Source organism: Simochromis diagramma, unplaced genomic scaffold (assembly GCF_900408965.1).
Source record: "Simochromis diagramma unplaced genomic scaffold, fSimDia1.1 OVJJ01000705.1, whole genome shotgun sequence".
In the NCBI taxonomy this organism is placed as follows: domain Eukaryota; kingdom Metazoa; phylum Chordata; class Actinopteri; order Cichliformes; family Cichlidae; genus Simochromis; species Simochromis diagramma.
Genome location: NW_024387448.1, coordinates 4427292 through 4437479, shown reverse-complemented (window position 1 = coordinate 4437479; position 10188 = coordinate 4427292). Strand labels below are relative to the sequence as shown.

The 10188-nt window shown below is 40.1% G+C and overlaps 1 protein-coding gene and 1 long non-coding RNA gene across 4 annotated transcripts in view; one reads left to right on the top strand and one right to left on the bottom strand.

Annotated features, from left to right (window-relative positions):
* LOC120722749 overlaps positions 1-3486 on the top strand; it is a 20757-nt gene extending 17271 nt beyond the window's left edge. The window contains exon 4 of the long non-coding RNA XR_005693579.1: positions 3351-3486. This is a non-coding gene — a long non-coding RNA (uncharacterized LOC120722749). The remainder of the gene's footprint in view (positions 1-3350) is intronic.
* The window catches only part of wu:fa11c10 (protein FAM110A), a 26144-nt gene extending 18737 nt beyond the window's left edge, over positions 1-7407 (bottom strand). Inside the window, exons 1-2 of one of the 3 annotated variants that reach the window (XM_040013879.1) lie at positions 7055-7407; positions 6280-6357 (exon numbers count right to left, since the gene is read on the bottom strand). The gene's annotated coding sequence lies outside the window, so the exon portion shown is untranslated. The remainder of the gene's footprint in view (positions 1-6279; positions 6358-7054) is intronic. The other 2 variants (XM_040013878.1, XM_040013876.1) reach the window with 2 other exon arrangements.
* Positions 7408-10188: the final 2781 nt, after the last annotated feature.

The following is a 10188-nucleotide window of genomic DNA, read 5'->3' as shown; positions in this document are numbered from 1 at the left end:
CCAGAGCTTATATTATTTTTTTTTACATGTTGTAATGCCATTTGTGGGAGCATTTCAAGTTGCTATACAACTGTTATAGCCCATATTTTAATAATATGTATGCATTAAGTCCATAGTAACTACATTAATTGCAAAAAAGTGCAATAAACTACAAAAAAAATTGAAAATCGTTTTTGTTTTTTTACATATATTTCTACTTGGAGAAATTTAAGAGGTTTATCCCTCAAAACTTTAAATACAAAAAAAGTTGCAAAAAATAGTTTACAACAACAGGAAATTTATTTTGAGTGTCTTCATAGTTTTATTTTTGAGATACACCAATTTTTATATACTGCAGGAAAAACGAAAAAACAATCCTATGATGCAAATTTGCAAAGAAAACAGCATGTGCATCAAAATAAACTATTTCCAGCAGTGCAATTCGAGTTCTAAGCATTCCAGCAACTATTCAGAAACGTCAAACATGACCAGTATAGGCTTTTAAGGCCTACAAGTAAAAAACTACATTTTTCGCGAAAATGACGTCACTTCCGGTTTCAGGCAGGAAATGGCAGACATGCGATAGTTCGCGCTGACGTCTGTTTCACTGTGGGAAGTGTTACGAACAGCTGATCGGATCTGCAAAGCATGTTTCTGGAATATTATGTTTTTATTCCTGCAAGGCTTTTTATGCAATTTTTGCAAAGCTTTATGTAGAAGGAAACCGTGACAAGCTGATGGCATAAGATGTAAGTACAACTCTTCTGGTTTCATATGCAAAACAAATTATTGCACTAGCTTACACGGTCCAGGTTCTACAGGGATTTAAAAATAGTTACACAAAACGGAGCGTGCTGCTCTGACCGGCTTTAAAGGGTTAACAATAACAATGTATTGAATAATGACTTTAAAAAAATAATATAAAATAGTGTGCAACACCACTGAAGTTTTTTTTTACCTCTCTTTTCAATGAATGGCAGTCACTCTCCTCTCCAAATAACTTCTGCTTAGCTTTCCGAGCTTCCCCCGGGTCCTCTTAATCAGCGATCTCCAACCTTTTTTGCGCCACGGACCGGTTTATGCCCGACAATATTTTCACGGACCGGCCTTTAAGGTGTCGCGGATAAATGAGGGAGGGGCTAATAATCGGCTCAGTCATTTTTAATGATCGTTGAAAGCCCAGATCGTAATCGTGATTAAAATTCGATTAATTGAGCAGCCCTATCTCTTAGTCACTACACCAACATGAGAGCCCCGAGCTGCTGACCTCGAGAAGTCAGGAGATACAGAGGCACAGATTGCCGGGACCAGAAGTCACACTGACCTCATTTCTTAGGAGGAGACTTGACTAAACTGTAAGTACGGCCGCATGACTCCTACCATCTAGGATATTTGGACCAGAGAGGGCTTAACCTGACCGGGAAATTCAAAGAATTCTCTCTGTAAAAAACAAACAAAAAAACAGCATGAACACGAAAAAAAAAAAAAACATGTAAAAATGTTTTTTTGATCAGTTTTTAGAGCCTTTGGTTCTAAATAACACTTCTCAGACACTGGGGGCAGAAAATCTGCTTTGCTCAGCTATTCAAAAATAATAATTGGAAAAGACAAAAAAAAGAATGAGCAATCTGCAACTGAAAGGACACAGTAAACAATCTCTGCAAGAATTTTCTTATATAATGAAGCATTATAACCAGCTCCTCTTCTGGTGAGTGCAGCTGGGAGTCACTGCAGCCCAGTAAGCCCATCATAGAGACACATAAAGCAATTCTCCACTTGCTTTAGGCTCAAGTGTCCTTAAAGCCTTCAGCCGATCCTCACCACCATAGCCAGCTGCAGTACACTGAAATGAATCTTAAATATTCCCCTATTAACACTTTATGAAGGTTGTTGAATAAGTTAATATATCCACTAGACCATAAAAATTCAACAACCTCACATTAACCTTCACTTACGAGTTCCTGCTTTTATCTCATGACATTAAAATATTGCAATGAAGGACTTTCTTAAAGTAGACCTATAATTGTTCCGTAGATATACTGAATACTAGAGGTGGGAATCACCAAAGGATTCTTGCTCAGAAAAAGGATCAACATGCTCTGAAGTCAGAGCATGTTCCAGTCCACAAAAACTTTTTTTGTAACAAAATATCGATTTCTGCTGTCCCTGTATCGATACATTATTAGCAAACAAAATATCACGATACTACACAGTATCGATTTTTTCCCCCACCCCTACTGAATATATAAAATATATTTAATATAAAATATTAAAACATGATAAATGTCTAAAAGCTCATCAAAAAGCTCAGACTTCAGACTGCTCCTCATGTTTTGCTTTAGGGCTAGGGGTGTCCAACTCCAGGTCTCGAGGGCCGGTGTCCTGCAGGTTTTAGACGCGTCCTTGATCCAACACAGCTGATTAAATGACTAAATTACCTCATCAACATGTCTTGAAAATTTCCAGAGGCCTGAATCATTTGATTCAGGTGTGTTGACCCAGGATGATATCTATAACCTGCAGGACACCGGCTCTTGAGGCCTGGAGTTGGACACCTTTGCTTTAGGCAGTCCCACCTGTGAACACAGCAGTCCTGCATAGCTACATTTCAAGTCTACTGTAATGGACAGCCAATCAGAAAAAAAAAAAGTTGCCTCAAAGGGAGCAGAGCTCGTTTCTGAAAGAGGAACTGAAGAGCTACACGAAGACCTAGTAACAATAAGTAAGGATTATTTTTTAACTGTCCGGGAGTTGAAAACAAGCAGAATAGGATTCTTTTAATGGCCAAGGAATGAGTTCAATGTACAGTATTGTGCAAACACTTTAAGTCACCCCTCATTTGATTTATTTTGTTTCCAAGGAGGACTTTGTCATTTTTAAAGTGGTCTTGAGCAATAGTTAACCAGGCTTTTCTGAAAGGCTTTCAAAGTTTAAACATTGGCTGTTCTTTTCACTCATTTTCAGTCCACACTTTGTACCTGATCATTTTCAGAGGAATGCTTTCTTTGCTAACCCACTTAACACAGACCCGTGAGTCATTCAAGCATAAAAACACACATAACTAAAGGGGTAAACCAGTGTTGTGTCTACACAACAGAGAATTTAGCAAAGAAGCAATTTCAAATTTCTTTAGTTGAATCTATGAAAAAAATGGTTACACAGTGTGAACGGTATCCGAAAGCCATGTGCGTAAAAAACAAGAAACGAGGTCATTCTGAGAACCAGGAATGGACTCTGGGTGATCGATCCAAATGAAATATAATGAAATATTTGGTTCAAACTGTCATTAATTGGAGATGAGAGATGTACAACAGTGTCTACAGCCGTTAGTGAAAAATGGTTGAGGCTCTGTCAACCATTTTAACAGAGAGCCCAGGTCGATCCCCAGGCTCTCTATCCTGGTCGTTGTGTCCTTGGGCAAGACACTTTACCCTACCGCCTACTGGTGTTGGTCAGAGGGGCCGATGGCGCGATATGGCAGCCTCGCTTCTGTCAGTCTGCCCCAGGGCAGCTGTGGCTACAACCGTAGCTTGCCTCCACCAGTGTGTGAATGTGAGAGTGAATGAATAATGGCATTGTAAAGCGCTTTGGGTGCCTTGAAAAGCGCTATATAAATCCAATCCACTATTATTATTATTATTATTATTATTATTATTATTATTATTATTATTATTGTCTGGGGCTGCATTTCAGCCAGTGCACACTCTGCACCCATTTCCCATTTTCTTAGCAAAAATATCAGGAAATAATGGGTGGGTCAAGACTTTTGCACAGTACTGAATATATGGGCACAAGAAAAGATGCTTGACCTCTAATCGCCAGCACATTTGGATGGCTGTGACTCAGCAGACGACAGGGAGTCTGTGTGATCGTTAGAAAGTGCTATGAAAAAGTGCTTTGAGGGCTTAGACTCAAAAAGCCCTTCACAAGTCCATTTACCATTTACTTGCAATCAAAATGAACATCATATTTAGTGACATGTGAGTAAATAAATCTGATACTAATCTGGTTCATCCAACGTAAAGTAGTTCGTGGAACAGTGTTGCATAACGCCCAACTGTAGCTGTGGCTGCGCTGTATACTCTGGCCAAATGGAGCAGATTACCCTCCCCAGTCTGAATAACAGTGTCAGTGTAAGATGACCTCATCGCCATGTCAGTGCAGATAAACTGCAGGACAGGACGAAGATAAAATTCAAAACACAGGTGGCACCATGGAACAGATGAGAGCCAGAGACAAGTCAGGAAGCTACAAATACACAAAAGAGGAGAAGAAGAGAAAGAGACAACAAGCAGGACTTGGCAAACTCAGCAAAGCAATGCAACGCTGACAGCTTCCAGGCAGCAAGTGTGAAAACGCAAGCCTCTGAGTCAGTCCATGTGACACGATGAATAATACCGACTGTTGCAACAAGCGTAGTGGGAGTCTTTGTGCCTCCTACGAACACACCACTCCAAACTCTCCCTTTGTTAATCTCGGCTAAACTCGACTAAAACAGAACTCATTGTATTTTCTCTCAAAGACGAGTGTTTACATGTAAACACACACACGGAAACCCAGCGTGCACTCTGCAAAGAAAAACATTTTCCCTTGTTGTTGGCTATATTACAGTCTACAGCTAGTGGAGCATTACATAGCTTAAGCCACACTATTATTTTGGTGGCTATTTGTTGTGATGGATGGTGTGTAGGTTTCAATGGAAAATATGATATTTTGCAGCTAATCACAGGCTTGCTGCCACATAAACAGTGTGGATAAGCTGAGAGAAAACGGAACACGACTAGACTCCAGCGGTGAGCCAAACTATTATGAGTGCCATCTGGGGTAACTTTTCAGATGAGATGTTCCAGCATGTGTGTGTCTGTGTGGCAGCTATGTTGGGCACAAACTGTGACATTACAGTCACTGACTAAAAAGGATTGCTCCCCCCCTTCCCAGAAAGGCTAAAATTAAGATGAGGCACCACCAGAAGGACCAAAATACTGAAAAGTAAACAACAAGAAAGATTTTTTTGTTCTTAAAAAGATGCTCGGAGAGACTCTGGGACAGCAAAGCATCATTCTGGGTTTCTGCTGGTTCAGAATTACACACATCCCCTCCTCTTACATTAAAGTCCATGAGTCTGATACTTTACTGTGACAAATGTATCCATCGTCTTATCTTTTCACACCTGACATTTTGATGATCAAACATGTCTTTTATATTTGGGCAAATATTATGAAATATGTTGTGCAAAAAGAATTTTTTTAAACAAGAAAAACCTTGCTCATTTAAAGCTGATTTATAAAGATTTACAGTCCCGTGTTAAACGCTACTACGCAACTGGCCACTTTGTTAGGTACACCTGTTTAATTGTTCGCCAACATAGACACCTAATCAACCAATCACATAGCTGCAGCTCAGTCCATTTATCCAAGTCAACATGGTCAACACAACCTGCTGAAGTTCAAAGCGAGCATTTATATTATTTGTTTTATTTATACGAGCACAAAATCATAACTACAGTCATCTACAATATTAGATATTCACTTCTGCTTCAGGATGCATCAGATAACCTAAAAGACCGAGTCAACACGTCTTTAGAGGAGAGAGGAAATTCATAAGAAAACAGTGGATTGCTACGTCTAACCATGCACCCTTACACACAAGCACGGTTTCCGCAAGTGCTATTCAGTGACACGCTCTTCAATGAATTAAAACAAAACCAAACAGCCCTTTGTTATTTCCACCACTATTTTGGCACTGCTGGTACCAAGTAGCATGCAAAGTTTCTGAACTAGACAAAAGGCTGTTATCAATGTTAACGCAACATCTTCCAATCACATTAGAAGAGCAGGATCTCGTCTATTGCTTCAAAAACAGTAAAAGTACACCCTCGGGCTGCGGTGGGTCTCCGTCTAAAAGCCCCATAAGCTTCTTTCCAGACAACACTAACCCACACTCCTGCTACTATTTGATGTTTCCTCTCTTCAGAAACAAAGTCTTTGCAAATTCTTCAGCAGTCAAATGCGAATACCAGTAGGCCAGAGCTTCACCACTGCTATAAACATGTTTGAATAGTAGTAATGTTTTTCCAGTATAGATGTAAGAAGCAGTCCCATCTACATTAGCTCAATTACAAGCCACAGCAACAACAAAAAAGTGGCAAGTGAGTGACTTTTCTAGGCTGCAAGACACACATTCCTATCCTGGAAATTATTAAGAATGGAAATTACAAGGGTGTGTTTGTGACTGTTGCCCCAGGTGAAAAGTGTTGCAAGGCATTTACCTCACCTCGTGCCCATTACTGCAATCTTTTACCTGCCTACCTCACGCGCAGAATTTTGTAATCAGGTCCCATTGTGGTATCTTAAAGATAACTCAGCTGACCTTTTGACCCTGGAGGAGTGGACAGAGAAATTACCCAACATGATTCATTCATGATTACATCACATACAAAACAACTCACTTTGTCTAGACATGCGTTTGACATAGATAGATTAGATAAAATAGACTATATAGATTGAAAGGTTTAAAAAAAAAAAAAAAAAAAAACTTAATCAGCTGAAGAGAAGGCTGCTAGTGTCAATACAGGAAGGGACCTCCAATTCAACAGCAATGCATTTAGGGCCGTAACTTCCTCCTTTGACACAGAAAAGGGAACCGTTTTCCTCCCCCCTGGCAAAAACCTGAGCTTCAATACATCAACATCCCGAGCACAGTGAAGCTCTGCATGACCTTTAAACCAGACTCACATCCTTTTACACGACTTCCTCTTCTTATGCAACACTTCTTTTGTGCACGTTTCCAGTTAAAGAGCACATTTTCCAGCATGGTGTTCTCCGCAACATTTGAGGCCTGCTGCAAGCTCAGTGGGCCATTTCAGACTCTACAATCGCGAACCTACAGATCCACAGTCAATATCTTCAATAGTAAAACTAATTCGTATCTTAAGGTCCCCTTAACACAATGCAAAAAGATGTCCATCTTCCTTAGATGCGACTCCACTAGCCAATACACTGTGGCAAAGGTGTATTCCTCATACAGGTGCGTAACATTAACCTATACAAATGAGCAGTTCAAAAAGATTACTCACCTGCAAAACCAACTCTGAGTAAAGCAAATACAGTTCGACGTTCAAACAGCTGTGTCAAAGCATTTAAACACAAGTAAACTAACAGCAAGCTAACGGCATTGGAGTTCACTTTCACGAAACTTTCAATGTTGGCGCGGACGAATCCATTAATTAACTCTGAACACACGGTTACATTTGGGCTTTTGTAAAAGGGCACATTTAAAGCTTTGCAGTCTCTCCAATAGTACTGTAATAATGCGTTTACACTGTTGTCCCTTTCATGTTGTGAAATTCCGAGTTCCTTTAATATTGCCAAGTTTCTTTGAGAAAGCTTTAAGGAGCACCCCTAAACCGGTTCCCACTTTGGTACGGTCCGAGCTCCCCTCATTGGCTAGCCGGAGGCATTTGCAATTTTTGGAGGACGCTGCGTGCCGGTACCTTGGTAACCCCATTGTTCTCGCGAGAATAAAAAACAGGCTCAGAACCGAATTTTGAGGCAGAGGCAGAGCAGATTTTCCAGCAGCCGTTGTGTTCCTTTATATTCATGAGCAATATTGTGGAAATACGCATTTTTCAATGCTATTCTATATATTAAAAACGGAATATGTATGAGAAATGTCGAACATGCCTGAAAATAGAAATGTTTTTCTAAGGGCCCTGTAATCAAGCAGCTGTACAATCCCCAAATATATCATTATATGCTATATATTTTAAGGGATAATATGCTTAATCCTACACTAACATGGAATCAAAATGACGGGATTGCTATATGACCGCTAGTGTGACTATATGCAAGAACAAAACAATTTGTAGGCTGTAATAACCTAAAGTCGGGGGGAGTTGAAAGTTGGACATTAGTAAGGTTACAACTAGCAGCTCTCTCCCACTGGAAACACAAACTGTCCTTCATGTTCTTCCCACTGAGAGGAGACTAGTGCAGGGACACAAGTTCAGCTAATGACAAAACAAGCTGGGGGATGATCTAATGTTTTGGCAACAAACTGCTTTAATTAACTAATTTAGGATGACCTCAGCTTCAAGAAGAGAGGAGTCCTTCTCTTGCCTCTCTCCTCACATGCGTGCAGAGGAGGATGTATCACTTACCGCACCGGTTCCCACGAGGAGAATCTTTGTTTTCTTCTCCTCATTTTATTCCTCCCTGCATCATCCTTTGAGTTAAAGAGGCAAGGCTAAACGTCTGGATAAGTGTTGATAAGAATGAGAGTGATGCAATGATTATACTTAGCACACATCAAAGAGCAGCCAAGAGCTAAATGTGAGGCGATCATAGCACAATCACAATATAAGTGAGGGTGTATGATGGTGGATGGTTAGTTTCCATGAAATGTTTCTAGAAATGTGGTAATGTGAAAAACAGGATTTCTTCTTGTTCTCTTTATTTAAAAAAATAAAAGGGTGGAGAAAGAGAGTAACACTTGATGGGCAGCATGACCTTTCCTTTCCCGACCTAACAGCACACATTATTACACACAACATTACACCACCTATTTCAGTGTGTAAGCTTGTTTGGTTTTCAAAGTTGGATCCAGTCAAGAACAATATAATGTTACACATCATAACAGATTTCAAGAACTATTGAACCTGAAAAGACTGGCTTTTGAAATGTTCTGGTTTCAGCACTAAGGCACAACTTTTATTTTGAAGGTTCTTTGTTTGTGTAACACTTTGCTGTGGTTTCTGTAGTTTGCACAGAAAATGCCAACTTATCTGCAGATGCTTGCCAACTACTTAATCTGCTAGCAACTAAAGCAGTCGGAACAAGGTTTTCGATGCAGCACTGAATAGTCACCTACAGACAGGCAGCAACCACTGCCCATCTGGCATACTCACATTTCACCAATGGTTGCCAACCACTCACCAACTAGACTTTTGTGATTAAAGCCATCACCTGTTAGTGGGTGGGATATATTAGGGAGCAAGTGAACATTTTGTCCTTAAAGTTGATGTGTTAGAAGCAGGAAAAATGGGCAAGTGTAAGTATTTGAGCTCATTTAACAAGGACCAAATGGTGATGGCTTGACAACTGGGTCAGAGCATCTCCAAAATTGCAGTTCTTGTGGCGTGTTTCCAGTCTGCAGTAGCCAGTATCTATCACCATTGGCGCACGAGGAGGCATGTTTGGCACATGTGGTCTGATCCAACAGACAAGCTACTGTAGTTCAACTTGCCAAAAAAGATAATGCTGATTCTGATAGAAAGGTGTCAGAATACACAGTGACTTGCAGTTTGTTGTGTATGTGGGTGCGCATGCTGACCCCTGTCCACTGCTGAAAGTAGTATCAACAGTATCAACAATGGGAATGTGAGCGTCAGAACTAGACCAGGGAGCAATGGAAGAAGGTGTTCTGGACTGAAGAATTACATTTTCTTTTACATCATGTGGCTGGCCAGATCCACTTACCTGTGGAACACCTACCATCAGGATGCTCCAGATAAAGAAGGCAAGCTGGCGGAGGCAGTGTGATACTTTGGCAAATTCTCTGCTGGAAAACCTTGGGCTCTGCCAAACCATGTGGATGCTACTTTGAAAAGTACTACTTAGCTAAGTGTTGTTGCAGACCATGTACACCCTTTCATGGAATCGAAATTCCCTGATGGCATGAGGTACCATTGACCTTTACCCTGCAGACCTAAAAACTTTCATATAACACTATTACACCCAAATGACTTGCATACACCCATACAGATGATGTGAAAACAACACAACTTTTCTTTTTTATGGTTAAAAAACAAAAACACTCGGGAGAGTCAGAGCCAGGAGGTGCTGTTATGTCTTGAAATAGCTTTATTCAGTTCAAATTAACTGATAAAAGACATCAAATAAATAGATACAAAGTCAGTAGAGCGTCTTTGAGGTTTTGTATATAAATATGGCCAAAGGGGTTAAAATGAAAGCTCCAGAACTGTTTTGCTTTTCTAGTGATAGAAGGAGTGTTGTGTGAGTTTGATATCAGACATGTCATGAAATCTTTTTCTGTGACTCTTTATTTTTCATAAACAGGAGTTTTGGTGTCAGGTTGTGTGATTGTGCCTTTATTTATTAGAGGCTTTTCTGATTATATAACTGTTTTATATTTGCCACCTGAGGCCTGCATCAAAATACACCACTATATACCCACACCTGAAAAAACAAC